Here is a 26255-nt window from a genome sequence, read left to right as displayed (position 1 = left end):
AGCAAACCATTGGCAGACAGTAGCGTCATTGAGAAGGACAAGGTCACATTTGAGTGTGAGCTGTCCAGGCCCAACATGGACGTCAAGTGGTTCAAGGTATGGCATGTAATGGTATTTTCCTTTCTGACTTCTCTGGAAATGAATGAGAGCCTTTAATTTCACTTCCAAGGGATGCGAGTCTGAGCTTTTCCTTGATAGCTTTTTCACTGCTCTCTTTTCTTTATGCTCTTTTATTTGCCCAGATCAGCACTCTTTGTTATTATGTCCTGAGTTCATTTATCAAGTTGAAATTGAAGTTTGTTTTGGTTTTATTGTGAACTTTTTAGGTCATGCTGCACAAAATATTGTTGGTTGAACTACAGTACAGTCTTGAGCTTCAAGTCTAACACAGAAATTCTCAGCCGGGATTTTGTAGCCTTGTTGTGAACTGGGTTTTTGGGGTGAAATCTCAGTTTTCTTTGCACCTGACAGTGTGAGAATTTGCTCTGGCACTTTGTGTACCTCCCTGGTGCTCAGCTGTTCCTTCCCTTACTTGGGGATAACGTCATTTAATCAAGGTGATGTCCAAACAGGCTTGTTAACAGTCCTCCGCAGTGCTTTAAGCTGTCATAGGTCAGCCAGAATTTATGCATGTTCTATAGCCATTCCTTCATGTTGAAAACACTGCACTGTGCTTAAGCTTCAGCATATGTTCCAGTAAGCACAGTTCCATTAATTCTAGGGGAGTGGGTGAATTAAGCATAGATCTGAAGGCTCCCTTTGCTGAGTGCAGAGATGGAAGGACTAATGGAGATCTGACTTGATATTTTCCCTTCTAGGATGGGAAGGAGCTCTGTCAAAGTAAAAAAGTGGGCATTACTTCCCAGGGAAATAAGAGAAGTCTCATTATTCACAAGTGTGAATATGAAGATCAGGGAACATCCACATGCTGAGCAGCCTAAGACAAGACATCAGCTACCCTAAAGGTTCATTTTATGTTTAACTGAAAGAGCAAATAAATCCTCTTGTGGTATTTTGCACCACGGGAAGAAATGCTTCATGGGCAGTTTGGGCATTTCTTGGTTAGTCCTTTTGGATACCTTTCTCTTTCTTCTTTATGCTCAAGACAGATTTTCCCTCCATGTGTTGCATTGGTTAAACCCCAGTTTGTAGCTCATCATTGGGCTCTGAAGCATCAGACTTGTTACTGAACACACGGGTCTGCTGTGCCCTGGTAGATGCCACCTTCCCAAGGGACGTATGAAAGGATGCTTTTTTCTGATTTCCTACTAGATGCTGTCCTCATGTGGCCACTTGGGTTCAGTGTTAGCATGAACATGAACATGTGTCCTGTCCCATGACTTTGGTGAACTCTCATTTTCTCTCTCATTCTGCAACCAGGTTGGGTTGCTGTTTCAGTACTGGCTGTTTTATGTAGCCATTCCATTTGTTCTGGTTTACGTTCTTTTTTATTTTCTTCTTTTCAGGCATCATTTCTATACAGTAGACAAAGCCAGCCTATTACATTTGATTTACAGTTTTTAGCTTTTGCTGGTAAGCATTTCAGCTCTCAGGCAGTTTTACCAACAGCTTTGAAGAGCTGAAATGAACCAGCCTGGACACGATGGTCTGTTTTTGTTGGTGTAATGAATTTATGAAGTTAAACTGATTGACCCCATAAGGTTTTACAGTGTATGACTCACGTCTGGCAGAGTTATCACAGCAATGAGTTTATATACTTAGCATTTCAGGAGGCAAATGGTTGGGGATACTCTTTCATTTGCTTGCGTCTCAGAGTGAATCACTAGTATGTGAACCATCCTTCATCTCCTTTGTATTGCTTTTGTGTGTGTCTGTGTGTGGTTTCCTCTGTGAATTTCATTCTTTCCAGTTATATGGAAGTTCTCTTTTGAGCAGTGAAATTAGATGTTCCATCATCAGTCATAATGGTAAAGCTGAGTTGCCACGTTATCTGTGTCCTTTCTGTCTGGCGTCTCAATAACTGCTGCCCCACCACAATATCTGCCTAATACTTCAGCTCCATGGATGCCTCCTTGTGCAAACTGAGAGCCTGTATTTGGTGTGCATAGATCTGGGCTTACATCTGTGCTGGTAAATGCACTAGTGCATGGGCTAAGCAGTCCTGCCTCCTGTGCTGTGGGCATTGAGATGGGGCTCCTACAAGCTGCCCATTGCAAGATATTTAGAAACTAATTGCTGCGGAGGTTTCCATCCTCTTTTCAGACTAACTAAAATTTGGCTAGTGGGATCAAAACAGAAGGGGCAGGGAGGGAGAGCTGACCAAGGACTACTGATGGAACAACTATGAATCCTTGGTTCCTCAGGATTCCCTGCATCAGCAGTTGGCAACAGGAGTAAGGGGGCTCAGGAGGACACTGTGGAGTAGTGTGAAAAATGAGCGAAGAGAGTTACTAATTGATGCCTCTTGGAAAGTAGTCCAAGAGTGGTCCTCTTCCTAAACTCTCCTCTTGTGTGTGGTTTTATCTTTATGAGGTGTTCATAACAAGTGATGTGTAGATCTCCCTTATCTCATAATGTCTTTGCCTGCCTGCAGTGAATATGCAGGATACTGGATCATATACCAGCTTCTTTGAATTACTGCTCATGTCAGGAGATAAAATCTGCCTATTCTTTGAACTAACACTGGCGAGGGTTAGTTATTCTGGCTACCGAGAGAATGACACAGCAGATTAAACTCTTTCATTTCCTTCTTTGTCAAATGCCTTTTCATCTAACTGTGTGTCCCATAGAAATTCAGAGCAGTGTTGGCTGAGGGAAGTGGAAATATTTATCTCCTGTGTGTATCTGCCACCCTATTTAGACATGCTGGCAGAGCGCAGAGATTGGAGGAGTTGGATTAGGCAGTAGTTTCCCTATTGCTCACAGAACCACTTTTTCTGTGGTCTCCCAGCTACCCTGTGCCCAGTGGCCTATGCAAGATGGAGCGGAAAAGGCTCATTTTATGAACAAACAGGAACCTTTCTGGTCAGATTAATACCTGTGCTCTTTTAGAGAGATTTAGATACTAGAGATTTTAGGTACTGGAATAGGCTCCCCAGAAAGGTGGTTGAATCACCATCCCTGGTTGTGTTTAAGAGCCTTTTGGATGTGGTACTCAGGGATATGATTTAGTGTAGGGTTTTTAGAGTTAGGGTACTGGTTAGGCTGCGGTTGGACTTGATGATCTTCAATGTCTTTTCCAACCTGGGTAAATCTATGATTCTATGCAGGAACTCTTCTCCTGAGGTTAATCCAAGTTGTATCCAGGCCCTTCAGAAGGAAAGGGATATAGCAGCACAGAAATATGGCCTGATTCTGACATAACTAAATGCAGACCTGGAGAGTTAAAAGGGATTGTGTGATGTTCAAAGGATTTTGAAGCAAAGATGTCCCCTAGGTAAGATTTGTGGCTGACATTCCCCATACATTGTTTGTAGGCACACAAGCTAAGGAGAGACTAGTGATGAGCATGCAGAGAAGCCAATGGTTCAGGCAGGTTTGTAGTGACACAACACTGTAGAGTTCTGTCTAGTTCTCCTTGGCATAGTTTGGAAAATAAAGATGAGGTAATTGGTGGTAACCAATATGGCTTCATCAAGGTCAAGCCATGTCTGACAAACTTGGTGGCCTTTCATGATGGAGTAACAGCATCAGTGGATAATGGGAGAGCAACTGACATCATCTACTTGGACTTGTGCAGAGCATTTGATCCCGTCCTGCATGACATCCTGGTCACCAAACTGGAGAAAAATGATTTTGATGGATGGACCAGTTGCAGGATAGGGAACTGTCTGGATGGTCACACTCAGAGAGCTGCAGTCAATAGCTCAGTGTCCAGGTGGAGGGTGGTGTTGGGACCAGTGTTATTTAACATTTTTGTAGGCAACATGGAGAGTGGAATCAAATGCAGCCTCAGCAAGTTTGCAGATGACACCAAGCTGAGCGGTGCTGTTGATGTGCTAGAGGGAAGGGATGCTACTCAGAGGGACCTGGACAGGCTGGAGAGGTGGGCCCTTGGCAGCCTCATGAACTTGAGTGTGGCCAAGTCCAAGGCCCTGCACCTGGGTCAGGGCAATCCCAAGCACAGGCACAGGCTTAGAGGAGAATGATTTGAGAGAAGCCTTGACCCTGAGGAGAAGAGTTGGTGTGGAGGGAGGTGTCCCTGCCTATAGCAGGGGGACTGGAACTAAATGACCTTAAAGATTCAGTCAGTTCTATTGTTTTTCTACCCTTAATTTTGCTTGAAAGGTTTTAGAATAAATGAGATTCTGGTTTCCATGAAAACTGTTTGCAGGGAGCTCCATTGTAGCTAGTAGGTCTGTCTTTAAGTTCAAGGGCAATAATGCATTGACTGTGTTGAAGAGAGAAATGACTCAGGAATGGATGATGGTTTAGAATAAAACATAATCCTACTTATTTTCTATGCAAATATGTGTAAGGAAAAGATGCTGCACTCAGTTCTGGAAATACCCTGACAAATATATCTCTACTGTTTCACAGCTGGAGATATCAAGATTGTTAAAGCACTGGAAGATGTGGAAGTGAATGAATATGGGAGTGCATCTTTTGTCTGTGAGATTTCACACGATGAGGTTCAGACCCAGTGGTACAAAGAGGACAACAAGCTGAAGGCTGATGACAACATCAGAATGCAACAAGATGGTAGGGTGTAAGCGGGGGGTCTTTCTCCTGAGTGGGGGGTGGGTTGGAGATCAAGCATATAAGACATCTGAAATGAAGTGAAGAGGGTTCAGAAGCGAGTTCCCCTTTTGTTTTGGGACTGAGGTTTAGGTGGAACAAGTGACATGGTGGGATGCTTAGTGTGGGAAGTGTGATGCTATCCCACCATCCCACACTGCTGGGAGCAGGTAGGAAATGAGTGCAGTTATTTCCAAAGTGGGGGTGAACAGGGCAGTCAGTTCACCTCTCCAAAGAGGTTTTGTCTGACAGTGAGTGTGATCCTTCTGTATCAGATACTTTGAATTTGACGGTGGCCGCATTTGATCAGTCCTTGTAGAAGCCATGTTTAGATTCTGCTTTGGTCTGCTCCATTTCCAGTTCAAAGTCGTTGGACACTAAATGAGACAGCTGCATCTCAGTAAAAGATGTGTTTGAATAGCTGTGATGTGCTTACTATTCAGATTTACAGAGCTGAGGTTTTGTCCTTGGCTATACCAAAGAAGTCAAATCAGGTGAAATTAATTGTATTTCTGAACTAGACAAGTTTAAGTTTGGTAGCACCTAAATTTGGTGCGGTTTGTCATTGATTTCATCTGAAAGAAACTTGCAGGCTTTTTATCTGCTGTTGTCCCCAGCGTAAGATTATCCATTCACATCCTAAAGTACTTGTTATATTTTCAACTCACTCTTATTTGAATAAAAGCCTCAACAATTGGGAGCAATTTAATAAGCACAGAACAAGAGCTGGACCTTGCATTTGGTAGATACTGTACAGTATTACTTCATAGAAATGTAGTCAATGGCATTCCCTATAGACAATCGTTTGTTTTATCTTTAGAGTCGTTCAAAGAACCATTGTGAACTTGACATTAATTGGAATGGAATACACGCAAGAGACTTTCCTCTTCTTCCAATTGTCCTCATCCTTTCTTCTCTTCCACCCCTGCTTTGCAGATTACCATATAGAAATCACCAGGAAGTTGGAGGACAAGACAGCTTTGGAACGTCATTCTGTCATCCTGTCCTGTGACTTCAGGCCTTCTCCAAAGGTTGTGAAATGGTTCAAGGGCCGCACACCCATCGAGCCCTCTGAGAAGTACAAGATCAAGAGGGATAAGCATTCAGTAGAGCTCAGAATTCTGAAGCTGAAGCCCGATGATGCTGGTGTGTACAAGTGCAAGGCAGGAATTGCAGAGACTGAGGCCACGCTGACAGCTGAAGGTATGAGCAGGGAGGGTGGCCTCTTCCATGTCCTATTTCACCTCAGATTTCTCTTCTTGAGGTTGACTTCTGCCGTTCTCTCCTGCTAACTTTATACATGTATTATCTTCACATAGATGATTACACAAAGATCATCTAGTCCAACCATTCTACCACATCCCAGTATGATTTATAGTAACAGTGGTAACAGTTCACCTTGTTTCCCCACAGCCCGCAATGTAGAAGTAACGAAGCACCTGCAGGATGTAGAAATTGAAGAAGAGAGCTCTGCTGTCTTCTCCTGCGAGCTGTCCCATAATGACGAGGACGTGGAATGGTTCCTGAATGGCAACCTCCTTTACACCAACAATTACAATGACATCAAGAACGTTGGCAATTGCTGCACACTGACAATGAAGCAGGTTAAGCCTGAGGATGCTGGCACAGTGACAGTGAAGTCAGACAAGGTGTCAGAAAGCGCACCTGAAGGTGATAGGTGGGTCTGATCACACCCCTCCTGGATGTAAGAGATGCTAAGGAGCTCCAGTTCATTCTATTGTGCAGCAGTCCTGCTTCTAAAGCTGACCTCTCTGGGGTGACAAGTCATCAGAGGCTTTCTTCCAGTGGAAGGTTCCATTGCAGCAGATATCAAGGAAGGAGGATGGTTTTGGTGTCCTGCCAAAGCATTCCATTGCTTTTTATCATCATTTTACTTAACACAAGGAGAGTTACAGGAGCAATTTCTTTTACTGCTTCAGTAACATGCAGTGTCAATGCTGTTGTCTCCAAGGATTTATGACTGAAGGAGAGATCATTCAGTGTGTGTTTTGCCTCTGGGATGACTAATGACCAGGCTGTGAGCAACCTGATCTAGCTGTGAATGTCCCTTTTTATTGCAGGGGAGCTGGGCTAGATGGCCTTTAAGGGTCTCTTCCAATTCTAAGGAACTTGTGCCTGAAGTGCAGAAGTGGATGAATTATACCACTTCTTCATATCCTCCCCATGATTACAGAGGAAATACAACAAAACAACATGCATGGTCTTACTGTTGTCATTTGCTTGAATACGAAGACGTCTCTTTTTTATGGTTGAGATTTTTGTTGATATGGGTCAGGAGGAACTCACACTTTTTAGCTTTCTCAATAGGCAAAAAGTTCCAGTTGCTGCAAGCCACCGAGGTAACCAATAGAGGGGCCCTGATCCCCCTTGTGCCATCGGGATGCTCTGGCACGGGATGTGCCTCAAATTCAAAGCTCCTTCCCACCTCCCAAGGAAAAGCAAAGCAACTCAAGCATCTCCAGCAAAGCTGCCCAGCAGACAGCAGGGAATGCAAACAGCTTCTGGCTGCTCCCCTGCACTCCTGTCCTAAGTAAGTGACCCCTCGAGGACTGGATGGGAAATCAGTGCATGACACACGTGAGTGTGCACAGCATTGTGCAAAGCAGTGGGGATCCATGTGTGTGTGTATTTGTGCATGGATGGTGTTGTACACACATTTGTGTCCATGAGTGTACAAACCAGTGGTGTTGCTCAGGTGTGTGTAGGTCTGTGGGTATGTGTGCAAGGACGAGCATGCACATATATGTACGTGCACAGGGGTGTGCAGAGTGTTGGAGCTGCACAAGGACATTGTGGTACCGGTGTGTGCGTGCACTTTGGGAGTGAAAGGAAGGGGTTACACATGTGTGAGTGTGTGTGCGCACAGGGCTGCACTAAGGGATGTGGTTGTGTGAGTGTGTGTGAGCACATAGATAGTGCGTGGATGCGGTGGCACAAATGTGTGCTTGCACAGGGCTGTGCTGAGGAGTTGGGCTGCACACAGGTGCACACAAAGGGATGTTTGAACCCTTTGCCCCTAAGAACAGTTTTCCAGTGTCTCTCGTCCAAGAATTCTTTGAACAGCCTGCAGCTGACTCTCCTGAAGCTCAGGGTCCTGACTTTGCTTTTTGCCAGGCCCGCATTCCTTGAGATGAGGAACTCTAGGAGGGCATGGTCACTACAGCCCTGACCACCTCCAGTCTTAACCCCTGCTGTGCAGCATGTCCAGTAATGCTTCCCTTCACAGAATCACAGAATTACCCGGGTTGGAAGGGACCTCAAGGATCATGTAGTTCCAACCCCCCTGCCTAGCAGGGCCACCAAACATACACATTTACTAGATCAGGTTGCCCAGGGCCCTGTCCAACCTGGTCTTGAACACCTCCAAGGACGGGGCATCCACAACCTCACTGGGCAGCCTGTTCCAGGACCTAACCACCCTTCTAGTAAAGAACTTTCCCCTAACATCCAACCTAAATCTTCCCTCCTTCAACTTAAAACCATTTCCCCTAGTCCTGCTATTATCAGCCCTTTCGAAGAGTTTACTCCCCTCCTGGGAGTAAGTTCCCTTCAGATATTGAAAGGCTGCAAGGAGGTCACCTCGCAACCTTCTCTTCTCCAGGCTGAACAAACCCAACTCCCTCAGCCTGTCCTCATAGGGGAGGTGCTCCAGCCCCCTGATCATCTTTGTGGCCCTCCTCTGGACCCTTTCCAAAATTTCCATATCTTTTTTGTACTGAGGGCTCCACACCTGGACACAGTACTCCAGATGGGGCCTCACAAGAGCAGAGTAGAGAGGGACGATCACCTCCCTATCCCTGCTGACCACCCCTCTCCTGATGGAGCCAAGGATCCCATTTGCTTTCCGGGCTGCCAGAGCGCACTGCTGGCTCATGTTAAGTTTCTCATCTATCAGGACCCCTAGGTCTTTTTCAGCCGAGCTGCTCTCAAGGACAACTCCTCCCAGCCTGTACAGGTGCCTGGGGTTCTTCCGGCCCAAGTGCAAAACCTTGCACTTTGCTGTGTTGAACCTCATTAGGTTCACCCGAGCCCAGCTTTCCAGCCTGTCAAGGTCCCTCTGAATGGCATCTGTTCCCTCCACCGTATCGACTGCACCACTCAGCTTGGTGTCATCAGCAAACTTGCTGAGGGTGCACTCCATTCCCTCATCGATGTCATTAATAAAGATGTTAAAGAGCACCGGTCCCAAGACAGACCCTTGAGGGACGCCGCTCGTTACCGGCCTCCACCTGGACATAGAGCCATTGACCACCACCCTCTGTCTGCGGCCTTTCAACCAATTGCTTATCCATCTAGTTGTCCACCCATCAAATCCACCTCCCTCCAATTTGGAGATGAGGATGTGATGGGGGACCATGTCAAAGGCCTTGCTCAGGTCCAGGTAAATGACATCGGTCGCCTTCCCTTCATCCACCAACGCCGTCACTCCATCATAGAAGGCCACAAGATTAGTTAAGCATGACCTTCCCCTGGTGAAGCCATGCTGGCTGTCTCGGATCACATGCTTGTTCTTTATGCGATCAAGCATGTTGTCCAGGAGGATCTGTTCCATAATCTTCCCAGGCACAGAGGTGAGACTCACCGGCCTGTAGTTACCCGGGTCGTCCCTGCTCCCCTTCTTGTAAATGGGAGTGACGTGACCCTTCCTCCAATCATCCGGGACCTCACCTGACAGCCACGACTTCTCAAATATGATGGAGAGCGGCTCAGCAACCACCTCAGCCAGCTCCTTCAGGACCCTGGGATGCACGCCATCTGGCCCCATAGACTTATACTCATTCAGTCTAAGGAGGCACTCTCGGACTTGCTCTACCCTTACAGTGGGGAGGGATTTACCTCCTTGGTCCCCACATGGAGGTATGGGGGTGCAAGACTTAGGGACGTGAAAAAGACTAGAATCCTGGCCACCAGTGAAGACCGAGGTGAAGAACTCATTCAGCACCTCAGCTTTCTCTTCATCTGTTGAAGCCATTTCTCCTTTTAAATTTACCAGAGTAGGCACGCCCGTTTTGGCCTGTCTCTTCTGGCCAATGTACCTGTAGAAGGTTTTCTTGTTGTTTTTCACATCCCTCGCCAAGTTCAGTTCTGCCTGAGCCTTGGCTTTCCTGATCCCACATCTGCAAGTTCGGACGGCATCCCTGTATTCTTCCCGGGTGACACAGCCTTGTTTCCAGAGCTTGTACACCCCTTTCTTCACCCTCAGTTCTCTTAGCAGGTCCTTGCTGAGCCATGCCGGTTTTCTACCTCTCCTGCCCACTTTCTTAATCAGGGGAATGGAGACCTCTTGTGCTGCCAGGAGGGCATCCTTGAACAGTAGCCAGCTCTCCTCAACGTCCTTATCTTTGAGGGCAGCGCGCCAGGGGATCTTGGCCAGCATTCCATTGAGTAGCTTGAAGTCTGCTCTTCTAAAGTTGAGCATCCTGGTCCTGCTCTTTGCCAGGCCCACATCGCTTGAGATCACAAACTCAACCAGGGCATGATCGCTGGAGCCCAGGCAGCCTCCAACCTTGACGCCTTTGATGATCTCCTCAGCGTTGGTGAGCAGCAGGTCCAGCAACGCTTGACCTCTGGTCGGTCTGTCCAATACCTTCCCTTCTGCTTGGTGTGCTTAATGCTTGGCCCACAAAGTTATTCCCAGTGCAGTCCAGCAGTCTCTCAGACAGCTTGCAGCCAGCCATGCTGATTTCCCAGCCTGACTGGAATCCCCCATCAAGTTGAGAGTCAGTGAGCGCGGTGCTTCTGGTAGCTGCAGTAAGCAGGGCCCATCAACAGGCTCCCTTGACCAGGCGGCCTGGAGCAGACCCTCACCTCCAGAAGCCCATTATTGGTTCAGTCCCGAATTTTACCCGCAAGTTCTCAACGTGATCGTGGCTGTTCTTAGTCCTTTGCAGTCAGCTTCTTCATAGAGAGGGCAAATACCTTGCCCTCCGGAATTCCATAGTAACAATCATGTCTCCTTTATGTCAGGTGAGGTGTTTTTTGTTGTTGTTGTTTTTTGTTTGCTTGTTTGTTTGTTTTCCATTTTCTAGGTAGAAAATTTAATTTCTGAGCCAGGAGAAGAAGAAGTGCAACATGTAACAATCTTCCTGGCACTGTGCAGTTTGCATGAGTAGCCAAGTGCTCCTCAGGTAACGTGTGCTGCAGAGCTGACCTTGGTGGCAGGGGTTGTGTCTTCATTTTCTTCCTGTCATGTGGGAACATAAGAAGACTCTTCAGAGCAGGAGCTGCAGAGGAAGATGAACGGCATGAGAAGGTAGGGCTAGGAACCAAGGACACCTCCAGAAAGAACAGAAAAACTAAGTCATTTAAGATACATTATGGCCGTGTGATACTGTCCGTGACTGGAGGAGAAGCACATGGCTAGGAATGACTGATGGCTCTGGTGGGATGAGTGCCTACGTGCGCCGTAAAGGAGAGTTTGTGGGATGTTCTGTGGACATGTGAAGGCTGTGGGAAAGTTAAGAGAGAAAACGTGTGAATTCACAGAAGTGGTATTAGAACCTGGAATAAACCATTTGGATCACTCACATCTGAGTCCGTGCCAGATTGTCGCACTGTCAGAACCTGAGGCCTGGGATTTTCCTTTAGTAGTGCCAACTGCCTGTTGTAAATGAGAAAAGATATTACTAAACATAGCTTCCCTCCTTGTAGTTTTGATATTTCTGTCTTTGCATTCCTTTAGCACCCAGGGTGTTGATGCAGCTGCACAAATCCGCTGTACTGTCCTCCTGTTTTGCATGGAAGAATGGTAAAATAGCAATCTCTGGGTGAAATTTTGTTCAGGCGTTTTCCTTTCTGTGCCCCTAGAAAGCAATGGCTTGGAAATGGCAGTGCCGCCTGGGAACCCACACAGCAACCCAGTATCTCATTGTCTGGGTCTGTGAAAAACCACAATGATGACAAAAGATGTTTCAATTCTGTCTGTGCTGTCAGTGCAGCCCTGAGGAGCAGTGTGGGCATGGCATGGCAGGGAGAAGGGATTTCCCTTCCAATGGGAAAGTGCCTGTTCATGTGTTGGTATGTAACCGCTCCATGGCCTGCTCCATGTGCTTCTGAATGGGCAGCTCAACTTTTGTGTCACTCAGCCACCTGTGGCAGAGGTCAGGATTAGTGCCTTTCAAGGAGCTGAGAAGCATTTCTTGCTCAAGTCCTGCTTCCAAGCTTAACCACCTACAATGAAGTAGATGTCGTTTTTCTGGTGTCCTTCAATTCCGTGTCCGCATTTTCCCAAAAGCAAAAGAATTTGGAGTTAACCAGCTGCAGTGAAGTGAGCGATTTCAGTGCCTATTTCTGATGGTGGCAATGAGTTCAGAGGTCACACTTAATTGACGGTGCCTGTTTCCATTCTGACAAAGGCTGTAGTTTCAGCTGACTTCCCGAGGCTGCCATGTGTGGTGGTGACACAGCCTTGGGCTTGTGCGTTTGCATGACTCCCACCTTTCCTTTCTGTGTCTTGCAGGTCAGCTGGTGCTGGAAGCGGCCGGTATCTGAGTAGGAATGAAGGTGAGTGCAGGAGCAGCTGCTGAGGGGAGGAAGGAAGTCCATGCTAATGAGCTCTGAAGCATCTGCGGGTCTGGTACCAGAATAGGCAGCAGTGATGCAGGGGGCTCCTCGGCAGGAAGCTGGCTGATCCAAATGCTTGCTGAGAGTTTGGAAGCCCAAACCCTTATGGTCTCTGTAAGGGTGGTTAATAAAAAGATATTAACCAAGATGGTGGTAAATAGCCTAAGGTTATTAGCAAAGGGAAACTCACCAATATCGATACCTTGACTAGAAAGCTGAGGCAGCCTCAACTAGGGAGTAATCTCTAAGACATGCTGTCTCAGAGGTGGTCAGCCTTTAAATGAGGTCTCAGAGGAGGTTGAGTCGAGGTCCACCCCTTCTGGGAGCACAGCTAGATTACTCTCACCTGTGCTCCCGCAGCTGACCCAATACTTGCCTCAGCTGATTAATCAGAGGTTCAAGCTGTGATTTCCCATACAGTCTCTAAGCTGAAGGCAGCATCTCCTTGATCTGATGGTGGTGTGCCTGAGTGAGGGAGTGATCCAAGCTGGATGCAGAAGAGTCATCTTAATTTCTCTGCTATTTTACTTCAGATGACACCTATTGGGTGTTAGTTTCTTAAAATTTGGATCTAGGAGGTGGTCTCTTCCTTTGCTTCTGATGAAAGCACAGAAGTGCAGCAGGAGTAGAAGACAAAGAGGTTTTCTTGGTGACAGGAACACCAATTATTTGATTCAAATGTGTAACTGATGTAGATGGTGAAGAACAGATCTGCCTCAAAGACATGCTTGATCACATAAGAAATGAGCATGTGATCCAAGACAGGCAGCGTGGCTTTAGCAGGGGAAGGCCATGCCTAACCAGTCTGGTGGCCTTCTATGATGGAGTGACGGCATTTGTGGACAAAAGGAAGGTAACAGATGTCATTGACCTGGACTTGAGCAAGATCTTTGACATTGCCCTCCACCACATCCTTATCTCTAAACTGGAGGGATGTGGATTTGACAGGTGGACCACCTGGTGGATAAGGGATTGGTTGAAAGGCCACAGACAGAGGGTGGTGATTCATGGTTCTATGTCCAGGTGGAGGCCGATAACAAGTGGTGTCATCCAGGAGTCTGTCTTGGGACCAGTGCTTTTTTACATGGTTATCAGAGACACCAATGATGCAATGGAGTGCACCTTCTGCTGTTTGCTGAGTGGTGCGGCTGACGCAGTGGAAGGAAGGGATGCCATTCAGAGGGAGCTCAACCAAGAGGTTGGCCTACGTGAATGTAATGAGGTTGAACACAGCAAAGTGCAAGGTTTTGCACTTGGGCTGGAGGAATCCCAGGCATTTCTACAGACTGGGAGGAGCAGTCCTTAAGAGAAGCCCCGCAGAGAAGGACCTGGGGGTCCTGGTGGATGAAAAACAGAACGTGAGCCATCAGCGTGCTCTTGCAGCTCAGAGAGCAAATGGTCCCCTGGGCTCCATCAGAAGAGGGGATGGCCAGCAGGGACAGGGAGGTGATTGATCTTCATGATCCTTGAGGTCCCTTCCAACCCGGGCCATTCTATGATTCTGTGATTACACTCGCTGTCAGAAAGAATGGCAGCTGTACAGAAGCTGGATATATTTTGGGACAGTTCTTGTAACCAGTTGATTTTAAGACCTTGCCCGAGTCAAGAGTCTAAATTGAGTGTCAGAAGAAAGCTGGTAAAGTGGCTATTGCTCATTCTTTTTCATTTGCTGATTCTTTCATTCGGGTTCCTTTTCCAAAGGAGATTCTGGTGATGGAAGCAATTGAAGAAAGAACCAAAGCAGCTCTTGCCAAGAGTGCTTGAAGTCCCTGTGGAGAGAAGCAAAGAACTTGGGCTTCCTCTGGGATGCTCCCCACCATGTCTCAGGAAGGAGACAACTGCTGTTCCACTTTCTGCTCTGTGTGTGGAAAGGTACGTCTGGGTTTCTTCTGCTTGTTTATTCTTTCTTTTTCAGGCTTTGAAGGAGAAGGGGTGGAGCAACGGGGGACTCACTGGTCGTTTGTTACCTCAAGAACAGGATGGATTCTGCATTGACTGTGAAAAACCTGGGCTAGTAGCATGGGCATGTTTCAGGCTGGACTTTTCCTTCTTGGTTTCCTTTTGGCTACAGGGAGACAGCTGTCTAAAGGTGTGTTTTCATACCCACTCTCCAAAACCATGTTTCATTGTTGCAGGTGGTTCAGTGTGCTCTTGCAGTGCAGATGCTGTAGTTTGCTGTAGAATCTGAATTGTTTCTGTTCCTAGGGGAGGACTGGGAGGAGGTAGTGAGAAGAGAATTCAATGCCTTAGGTGTATCTTAGTGAGAAATGTTGGCATGAGGTGCTGAAAGTCTTGAGTTGTCAAAGGCCAGTGAGGCTCAGACTCCTTAACCTGCTGGAGCAGGGTGGAAGCAAGGAGTGGGCACTGCCGTCCCACAAGCTGCACTTGGTTCTGGTCTGCCAGGTCTGTGCTGGCCTGGATTTCTTCTGAGAAGTTTGTTGGAGCTGCTTGGAGTAGTGAAGGGTGGGGAGGAAGTGCTGCTCAAGAGCTAAGGCTCTGCATGATCATCTTGGATGGTTTTAACCATGATATCTGAAGTCATAGTTTCCATCAGAATGATCCCAACATTGTGCGAGTGTCTCAGATGTATGAGAGCACCCGCCTCCTCCAGCTGAGCCATAGGAAAGCTAACTGTGCCCAGTAATTACAGCTTCTGCAGATTGAATATGCTTCCAAGTGTTTTCCTTAGTGATCAATAATGTCCCAGCACTCTGGGATTCCATCTCTGGCACAGTCTGGAGCATCTCTGCAATCCTTGGTTGCTGGAGGGCACGTGGTGAGTGCATGGACAGGGTGGCACAAACGCGTGCGTGTGCTGAGGAGTTGGGTTGCACACAGGTGCACACAAAGGGGTGTTTGTGGAAGGTGTAGGCACGTAGGTGTTCCCAGGGATGGTTTGCACACGTCTGTGAATGCAAAGGAGGGCACACGATGCAGAGTGTGCATGGGGGTGTGCAAAGCAGGCAGGGTGGTGAATGGGTGTGCGTGTGCACATGGATAGGAGAAGGTTGGGGTTACAGGTTGACCTGTGCTGAGGTGAGTGGGGACTCACGGTGTTGCTCAGTGGTAGATTGGTTCACACTGAGTGCTAACAGGAAACTCGCACACCCTTTTTGTTTCAGCTGTGCCAGCGCTGTGATCCCTTGCTGCAGGGATGGGGTGTTGGAAGGATGGTGTGCGTGCCGAGCTCCCATCTCTTGCAGGAATCAAGTGTAGAGCAAAAGGGATGTTTGGGCCAGGTGACTGTAAGAAGGCTGGCTGCTTTGGATGGTGGTAGCTGATGGAAACAGGTGCTCTGGGGACCGTTCAGCTTTTAACAGAAGACAGGGGTCCTGCAGCAAGAACGACTAGGTTCTCAAGTGGCTTCAGACGTGCACACCGACTACATCCCCGCAGACATTTACCGGTAGGTGGCTCTTGCAGAAGAAGATTCAAGCAGCAGAACCTTTTGCTCAGCTACAGCACACAAATGCTACAAAAGCAGGAACAACCTGCAAGCTCTGGGTCTGTTTGTCTTGCACAGGCATGCACTAACTGCGTTTGATGGTACCCCCCATCCTTGATTTCCTTCCCTGCTTCTTGTCTGATGACGCTGCTGAGCCAGGAACAAGCTGCCCAGTGTGGCAGAGCATGGTGCAGAGCTGTGCTGGGACCTCCTCCCCTTCATCTGCTGCAGATCAGTGCCCCACACGTGCCATTGGGATGCTCTGGCACGGGATGTGCCTCCAACCCAAAGCTCCTTCCCACCTCCCAAGGAAAAACAAAGCAACCCAAGCATCTCCAGCAAAGCTGCCCAGCAGACAGCAGGGAATGCAAACAGCTTCTGGCTGCTCCCCTACACTCCCGTCCTAAGTAAGAGACCCTATGAGGACTGGCTGGGAAATCAGTGCATGACACACGTGAGTGTGCACAGGATTGTGCAAAGCAGTGGGGTTCCACGAGTTTGTGTGTGTGTGTATCTCTGCTGTTATGAAAGCATGGGAAGACTTACTGAGTCCCAGATAATTACTTATCCTCAAATGATTTTTCCTGGCCAAAGTTAGAGCCTCTCACAGGTAATCGAGATCAACAGGCTGTTGTTGCACAATCAACAGACACAATCTAGATGATCAGCTGAGGAAAATAAAGCATCATGCCAAGGGTACTAGATAAGTGAGCAGCTTGAGATCTGCACATTTATGTGATGCTCATGGTCTTAGACAATATTTGCCTAGAGAGGTCACATTGAATGAAAGCAAACTCTAAGATGAATGAAAATATGCACAGGAGAAGAAGCCTCTGAGGCTTCTCAAGTGTTATGACCAGAAGACATAAACTCTGTTAAAGCAAACGTTTCTCTCTATTTTTTGTGTTATTCCAGGCAGGCCTTGATTACCGCCTGAACACATGCTGTGGAAGCCCAGCTTATGCAGCACCAGAGCTAATCCAGGGCAAAGTGTCTATTGGCTCAGAGGGATGTAGAGCGGTGTTTGTTTTCCCCTCTTTCCCTTCCCTCTCCACAGAGCATTTAAAGGCAGTGGAGCTCAGGTAGGCTCTCTTGGTTTCCCTTCTGAATTCTGCTAGGTTGCATCGCTTGGTAGCTCTCAGAAGCTGTCAGTGGCCACAGACTAGAAAAGTGCAATTGGTCTCAGTTCACAGCTGGCTGGTTCGTCTCAGGCTAATCCTGAACTGCCTCAAGTGACTGCTTTGGTGCTCTACAGAACAGCAACTTCAGAGATCTCTTTCTATTACTAAGTGTTTGAAAGAGCAATTTGCTCTGTTAATTATCCATCATTTCTGTGCAGTCTGTTTTGTCAGACTTGTCTTTACCTTCCAAGTTGTATGTGAAGAATTGTTTCCGTTGTAATGCACAATGTACTAAAAATTGAGAGATGAAAATGTGAAGAGTTTTTCCAGCTTTGATTTCATGTCTGGAATTTTGGAACCCACTACTTGCAGTTGTTAATCTGTCCAAACTGGTCTGGTTTGGAATGCCCTCATCCTTCTTGAATCGCTGTTAAAGGCGGAGCAATTCCTACAAGTGCCATGGCCCCACTGTTGTTCTAATTCTTGTTTCTTTGTTTTCCACACACTGCTTTTCAAGCCTCCTTTTTCTTTACAGTCAAAGTGAGAACTGCACTGTGAGGTGTCTGAACCTTGTTGTGCCTCTACATAAAGAGAACCGAACAGCAGCAAAGCCAGACAGGTGACTGTGCTGACAGCTCTCGTAGCCAGTAACACGTAACTGTGCTAAATCCCTTGTGACGGCTTTGATTTCATTTTTGCCAGTGAAATCCTTGTAAAAGGAACTGCAGCAGTGTGATGAGCTAAGGTGAAGATGCTGGTTTTAGTAGTGCTCTAAGCTGAGTGGAAGGGCAATTGAATGAGGGTTATATGCTTTCTCTGGGACGATAAGGTTTTATTTCCTGAGGGAAAGAGCCAGCTTTTCATGGGCTATATGTGGGCTTTGGCAAGGGCAGACAATCCAGTCTGTCAGGAAGCCATTTGAGGTGCTTCAGGTTTGTAAGCTTGTCTTTTTGTTTTTCAGGCGGATATTTGGAGCATGGGTGTAGTGCTGTATGCTCTGCTGTGTGGGTTTTCCCTTTGGATGATGACAATATGATGGCACTCTACAGGAGGATACCAGTGGGTATCAGTGGTGCTAGAATACACTGAGAAGGGAAATAGCTGAGCTTGACAAGAGGCCTTGCTTTTCGGATGGCAGAACATGCTGAGCTGTGGGTAGAAAGGCCTGTCTGCTGAATATTGTCCCTGTTTTTGCTGCTTTGTCTACCAGTATTTTGTGGATTTGGTTCTACACTTGGTTGGCCTATGTGGCACTGTAGCCTAATTCTGTACCATGATAGCATACAGAATTTAAGGAGAAGTATTTTCTTGCCAATGGGCTGGATTTTTTGTATCTGGTTCTTCAACTGGCTGCTCCCTATACTATCTGTAGTAAAAAATACAGACACATCATTTGATTTCCCTGAAATGAATGTTCCTAAATGCCAGCTCTTCTCATGTCTACAAAGATCAAAGTTCTGCATTTGCTATTAGAATTTCCTCTTCCAGAATCAGGAGGTAATGTAGGACCCCACAGATTGCCTTCAGAATCCAACAGTTAGTTCTGTTTCCTTTCGGAGTGCATAACAACCTGAGCACATGAATTGAATGGCGTGGCTTTTTAGTCTGGTACAAACTCTGCTGTACACTGAAACTTGGTCCATTTGTAAGCAGGACTTTGTCCATCTCTGCAGGACAGCAGAAAACCCTTTGTGCTAATCATGATGCCAAGAAGCAGAATGCGGCAAATGGCAGATGATCCAACTGCTTCAGGTGTTCATTTCCTTAAAACTGTGAATAGTTTTGCACTGAGAGTTTGTAAGCAGAACAGAGCTCTTAAAGCTGTCAGAGATTATTTCTGCACTGTTCAATTCTATCTGCACAACATACACAGGATCTCAGAACTGCGTTGCTTGAATTGGTGGAACTTGCTGAAGTGAACTGGGATGAGCAAGTTTTAGAACTTAGTCAGAGTGCTGTAAAAAATGGATAATCTCATGAGTATTAAGGTACAGGCTTGCTATTTCTGCACTGAATTTGTTTTTATTTTACATGGCTGTGATCTGAAAGTTGCTTGAAACGCAGGCACCTAGGCACTGTTGTGTAACTGAATTTCACACGATAGGTCCTGAAATATCCTGGAATCAAAAACTCTGACTTGTTTTAAGTCTGCTGCTTGAGTCTAATCAGGGTCATAGTGTCTGTGTGCAGTGTTTCTTTCCCTGTAATGCTCCACATCATTTCATTTTGGGAATATTGAAGGAAATGGACTATGTGCCATAACTGTTGTTAGAACAAAGTATGTCTGGTGTGATCTTATGCATAGGTTCTGTAACTGCTCTTCACAGCTCAGGTGTTTGACCTTCCTTTTGGTGAAGTGATGAAATACTGCTGGTTTCTATTTGTGCTTCTAGGCACCTTGAAGCTCTTAGGAATAGAACAATTGTCTCCAGTTCTTTTCAATGATATCAGTAACAGCTCGAGTGTTGCTGCCCACTAGGTAGACCCAAAGAAGCAGATTACAGTGAAACAACACACGAGCTGGACCTGAATGAGGATCACTTTCAAGACAGTGGCTATGCTGCTTCAAGCCTACTTGCTTCTTCCTGCCGCCACTCTATTACCAAGTATCAACAACCTTTCATGATTCAACTTGCAAATGTTTGAAACTAACCCTTGTGTTTCTATGCCTTCCTAGGTGATTCGAGCCCTTGTCAACCCCAAAGATCCAAACCAAGCAGTGTCTTTCCATCAATGGAGAGTTCTTATTAAGCATGAATCGCTGCAATTCGGATGACAGCCTTCCACATGGTAACAGTGATGGACACAAGGGGCTCATCCACGTTCATGCTCTCATATCTCCTGGCTCTGCTGAAGCTCCTGACCTGAGCCTGCCAGACACAGCAGTCACCTGCCTGGATTGTGACCCAGCGCCTTTGCAGTGCTGCCCATCCCAAGCACAGCCCGAGTGTCCCAGCAGCAGCACCACCATGCAGGAGCAGGGCAGCATCAGTGAGGTGAAGCTGAGCATCTTAGATGGGGACTTGGAGTCAGGCTGCCAGTCCCAGGCACCAGGCAGCAGCACCAGCTCTGAGCCACTCTCATCTTGACAAGAGGAGTCCCATCTTCACCCTTGACCTCTCAAGCCCTCCTGTCTTTTATTGAATAAAGTCACTCTCATGCTCAGTCATCGCCTCGACTGCATTCTGAGTCTTCAATCACAGGGATTGGGATGAATGCAACAAACAGCAAGGCAGCTCAGCTTGCAATGCTATGGCTGTGGGGTTCGTGCAGGCAGAGCTCTGGGTTCCCATTTTGCCTGGCTTTGGGATGTCTGCAGCAAGATCTCTACCATTTTGTATGGGAGCAAATAATCTCTAGCATCCAGGTTGCTGCTCATGATATATCCCAGTCTTCCTGGCTGTCACTTTGTGATACTTTTCAAAGCCTTCTGATACTCTTTGATGCCTTGGCTGCTCCCTAACACCTCTGTCCTCCTGCCATGTTGACTCACGTCTCCCACTTTTAAGCTGGCTTTGCAGATCATCTCCAGCCCTGTCATCATCACGCTGCAGCAGGAGGTGCTCACCTGGCCCAATGTCTGGCAGTACTGCTTGTTCTGCAGATGAGCAGCTGCCTCCTCATCTCTTCAGCTACAGTAGTTTTTCTCAGGGCAGTTAGATGCAGTCATGCTCCTCTGGATTTGGTGTGTTAAATCCATGCTGCATGGCAGCAGTCAGTGCAATACAAAGGTGTTCTGTGTGCCATAGCATTTCTCCAGGGGCTGCCAAAGGTAGAAGCACAACACAGCACCATCCTTCTGACAGTAATGTCTGTGAGTGTTAGACATGTGAGCACTGCATCATCCCCAGCGTGTCAGTGCTTTTCCACACCAACCTGACTCTCACACTCTGCACTGAATGTAACTCTGCTCTTGTGGAGACAAATGCTTTCTGTCACATCCTCCATCCCTGCAACCATTTGCCGGTAGGCAGCTCTTGCAGAAGAATCAAGCAGCAGAACCTTGTGCTCACCCTACAGCATGCAAATGCTATGAAAGCAGAAATAACCTGGCATGCTCTGGGTCTGCAAGGCTGCACAGATGGGAGAGGTAGATTGTGTTTTTGCAGTGGAAGTTTCCAGTATTTTCAGTACATAGTGTAGGCCCTAACTGAATGTATAACCCTCTTGTAAAACAGCTGTATAAGTAGTTTTTCCACCAAGAAAGTTGCTGAACAGAATTAAGTTCAGACTGGGGGCATTCTGACATGGGGAGAATTGAGACAAGCACAAGATAAATACAGGGTGGGTAGAGCCCAGCAGAGGACAGAATGAATGTACTGACTTTTGGAAACATTGCCCTTCTCTGTCCGCAGAAAAGTACAAGGCAGACCTAAAAACAAGAGGTTGGTAATTGACCTTCTATGGAAATGAATCCTAGCCACAGTCTCGAGGAGTCTGTGAGCCTGAGATGCTCAACCAATGAGAGCCATGAGAGCATCACCTGCAGTGGGTTTAGGGCACAGAACAGAATTGATTTCACTGACTGGTGTGCAGTTTCTCCCTTGCCAATAGGGGATGTGCGCGCAGTATTGCAATAATGAATAAGCACTGCTGCTATCGCTGCCATCTTTGCCTAACTAGAAATCTTTGACTTTGAGAGTTTCTCACACAAGGGGAGAGGGTAAGAAAGTAAAGAGGCACAGAAAACTAAGGGAAACTGCTCTTCTTTATCTTATCTATAAAAATTGATACGATGCTGTTGTGCATTTTTTTTTAATTTTATTTTTAATTTTTTGCTAATGTCAGTTAGATTGTTTTAAAATATCCACACACCAAAATCTGACTACCAAGCAAATGTAATGAAAATGAAATGAAGGTGAGTTAGTGGAAAGCACAAGGCCATATTATATTAGGCTCCAGCAAATTTACAGGCAGTCACTGCACGAAGAGGTAGATCTGAGTTGCACATTATATGATTCCCACAAAGATTAAGGAAATCTGAAGCTTTCAATATATTTTTTTAATTCTTTTTTCATTTCATTTTTAAACACCTGACCCAGACCCCAACCCTCACAGGAGCTGTAAAGATAACAGCATTAACCAGCAATGTAACTCTAATCCTAACCCTTACCCTGATTCTAAAATCGTCCCTAACTCCAAATGCAACAACAAAAATGATGCTAGAAGTTTGTAGCAAAAGGAACCTTAACCCTGATCATAATCCAAAAAAAAAAATCATTATGGTAACAATAATCTTTACCTTAAGAGTAATATTAATCAGAGCCCAGATGATGCCTGCATCCAATCAGAAGCATGCTTTGCATTATTTAAGAGTTGTATTTTTTCCAATGAACTCTCTCTATTATCACGTTTATAAAGTAACAGAGTCTGTTCTTTTTCTCCTGACACTGTGCCTTACTCCTGACATCCCCTGGAAATGACCCAGATAGGGCACCATCAAAGTAATGCTAATAGTAATGTCAATCCTAAGGGTATCTCTAGTCTCAGTGTTAATGGGACGCTGTCACGGGTTACTTAGATTTACCTATGCCCGTGACAGGGGAAGCCACCCCGTGGGCCCCCCTCCCGGGGCCCGAAAAGGAGGGGGAAAAAGGGAGTGGGATAAAACAGCGACAATCTAAGGAGGAAAAACTTATTTTACTAAATATGATACCGAAATACAAGATAACACAATATAATATAATTGAGGCTAACAAATTGAACAAAACAGAGAGAGAGAGTCCCCGAAAACCGAGAGGCCTACTGTGAACTCTAGGCGACACGGCTGGAACGCTTCCCACTCTCCGAGAAGTTCGAGAGAAGAAGGAGGGCACTCCAGCCTGGAAACGAGATTATACAGCGTCCTGGTCCCGTGACTTATCATTAACCCTGTTGTTCTATGGGATATGTAGTCTTCTTCTGTGGACTGCACATTCAATAGAAGAATCCATACTTTACATGATGTTACGATGTGGAATACTGATACTGATAGCAAAATTACAAAACCATGACATTCCACCCCTTATTCTACATTATTACATCATGGTAAATATATATATACATATATATACACGTATGTAAAATTATGATAGCTAAACAGTAGAATTACATGTAACATAACTAAATGTACAACTATAATAACTAAAATACACTACACATGCAAACATATATACATATAAATACATAAAATTATTGACTGCACTCTCCCAGCATCAAATTCCCTTGTGGCACACATTGAACATCCCCATCCTTCTGCATTACCCACCAAGTGCACCGAGGTCCCTGGGCAAAGACAGTTCCACGGATAGGTTTGCCCTTTCCAGAAGCTGGAAGGACCCAAACAGCTTTTCCCAACATGTTCTTTACATGTACAACAGGGACCTTATCTCCTTCTACAGTGTGTAGGGGGCTAGATTGACTAGGACCATCACGATTGACAGATCCTCTAGTATTCACCAACCAAGTGGCTTCTGCCAGATTCTTCTCCCAGTGCTTAAATGTTCCGCCACCCATTGCTTTCAACATAGTTTTCAACAACCCATTATATCATTCAATTTTACCAGAAGCTGGTGCATGGTAGGGAATATGATAAATCCACTCAATGCCATGATCTTTGGCCCAAGTATTTATAAGGGAATTTTTAAAATGTGTCCCATTATCAGATTCAATTCTTTCTGGGGTGCCATGTCGCCACAGGACTTGTTTCTCAAGACCTAATATGGTGTTTCGAGCAGTTGCATGGGGTACTGCGTATGTTTCAAGCCACCCAGTGGTTGCCTCTACCATGGTGAGTACATAACACTTACCACTGCGAGATCGTGGCAAGGTGATATAATCAACCTGCCACGCCTCCCCATATTTATACTTTTGCCACCGCCCTTCCTCCCAGAGAGGTTTCATCCTTTTGGCTTGTTTAATTATGGCACATGTTTCACAATCATGAATAATCTGCGCAATAGCGTCCATGGTTAAGTCCACCCCTCGGTCTCTGGCCCACTTATATGTCGCGTCTCTTCCTTGATGACCTGAGGTCTCATGAGCCCATCGAGCTAGAAATAATTCACCCTTATTCTGCCAGTCCAAGTCAATTTGAGCCACCTCAATTTTGGCAGCTTTATCTACCTGATGGTTGTTTTGTTGTTCTTCAGTAGCCCGACTTTTGGGCACATGTGCATCCACATGACGCACCTTTACAACCATATTCTTTGTTCGGGCAGCAATGTCCTTCCATAATTCAGCGGCCCAAACAGATTTACCCTTCCGTTGCCAGTTGTTTTGTTCCCACCTCTGTAACCACCCCCATAAGGCATTTGCCACCATCCATGAGTCAGTATAAAGATACAGCATTGGCCACCTCTCCCGTTCAGCAACATCTAAGGCCAGCTGGACAGCTTTTACCTCTGCAAACTGACTTGATTCTCCCTTACCTTCGGTGGCCTCTGCAACCTGTCGTGTGGGGCTCCACACAGCAGCTTTCCATTTGCGATGCTTCCCTACAATGCGACATGATCCGTCTGTGAATAGGGCATATTTCTTTTCATTTTCTGGTAATTCGTTGTATGGTGGGGCCTCTTTAGCACGTGATACCTCTTCTGCTGGTGATGTTCCAAACCTTTTATCTTCAGGCCAGTCCATGATTACCTCTAGGATTCCTGGACGATTGAGGTTTCCCATTCGCGCTCGCTGTGTAATCAGCGTAATCCACTTGCTCCAGGTGACATCGGTAGCATGATGAGTGGAGGGAACCTGTCCTTTGAACATCCAGTTCAGCACTGGCAGTCGAGGTGCCAAAAGGAGCTGTGTTTCAGTCCCGACTACTTCGGAAGCAGCCCGAACCCCCTCATACGCGGCTAAGATCTCCTTCTCAGTTGGAGTGTAGCACTCTTCAGACCCCTTATATGATCGACTCCAGAATCCCAGGGGTCGGCCTCGGGTCTCTCCTGAGGCTCTTTGCCACAAACTCCAAGTGGGGCCTTTCTCTCCAGCAGCAGTATAGAGGATGTTCTTTACATCCTGTCCAGTCCGTACTGGCCCCAGAGCTACAGCTCGGGCTATCTCTTGTTTAATCTGTTCAAAAGCCTGCTGCTGCTCAGGGCCCCATGCAAAATCGTTCTTCTTCCGCGTCACCTGATAAAGGGGGCTTACAATGAGGCTGTAGTTTGGAATGTGCATCCTCCAAAAGCCTACTGCACCCAGGAAAGATTGTGTCTCTTTCTTGCTAGTTGGTGGAGACATGGCAGTGATTTTGTCGATCACATCTGTTGGGATGTGACGACGTCCATCCTGCCACCTTATACCTAAGAACTGAATTTCCTGGGCAGGTCCTTTTACTTTGCTTCGCTTAATAGCAAAGCCGGCTTGTAGAAGAATTTGGATGATCTGCTCTCCTTTTGTAAAAACCTCTTCTGCTGTATCACCCCACACAACAATGTCATCAATGTACTGCAGGTGTTCAGGAGCACCACCTTGTTCCAGTACAGTTTGGACCAACCCATGGCAAATGGTTGGGCTGTGTTTCCACCCCTGGGGCAAACGGTTCCAAGTATACTGAATGCCCCTCCAGGTGAAGGCAAACTGTGGCTTACATTCTGCAGCCAAAGGAATAGAGAAGAAGGCATTGGCAATGTCAGTGGTGGCATACCATTTGGCTGCTTTTGACTCCAGCTCGTACTGGAGTTCCAACATGTCCGGCACAGCAGCGCTCAATGGGGGTGTGACCTCATTCAGGCCACGGTAGTCTACTGTCAGCCTCCATTCTCCACTGGCTTTACGCACTGGCCATATGGGACTGTTAAAAGGTGAGTGAGTTTTACTGATCACTCCCTGATTCTCCAACTGGCGAATCAAATCATGAATGGGGAGCAAGGAATCCCTGTTGGTGCGATACTGCCGTCTGTGCACTGTCTTTGTAGCAATCGGTACCTGCTGCTCTTTTACTCGTAGCAGCCCCACAACAGACGGGTCCTCTGACAGGCCAGGCAAAACAGACAGCTGCTTAATGTTGTCCATATCTACAGCAGCTATCCCAAAGGCCCATCGATACCCCTTAGGATCCTTGAAATGCCCCCTTCTGAGGTAATCAATACCCAGTATACATGGAGCCCCTGGGCCAGTCACAATAGGATGTTTTTGCCAGTCTTTGCCAGTGAGGCTTATTTCAGCCTCCAGCACAGTCAATTCTTGAGAGCCCCCAGTCACTCCAGAAATATGGATTGATTCTGTCCCTTCATGACTGGAGGGCATTAGGGTGCACTGTGCACCGGTATCCACCAGCGCCTTATATTCCTGTGGTTCTGATGTGCCAGGCCATCGAATCCACACAGTCCAATAAACTCTATTATCCCTTTCCCTCCCCTGACTGAGGGCAGGGCCCCTCTATTGGTTACCTGTGATGACTGGAGCAACTCCACTGGTGGTTGGTATGT

This window comes from Coturnix japonica, chromosome 10 (genome assembly GCF_054131305.1).
Source record: "Coturnix japonica strain WE chromosome 10, WE-NBRP24, whole genome shotgun sequence".
Classification (NCBI taxonomy): Eukaryota; Metazoa; Chordata; class Aves; order Galliformes; family Phasianidae; genus Coturnix; species Coturnix japonica.
Note: the sequence above shows the minus strand (reverse complement) of the source record.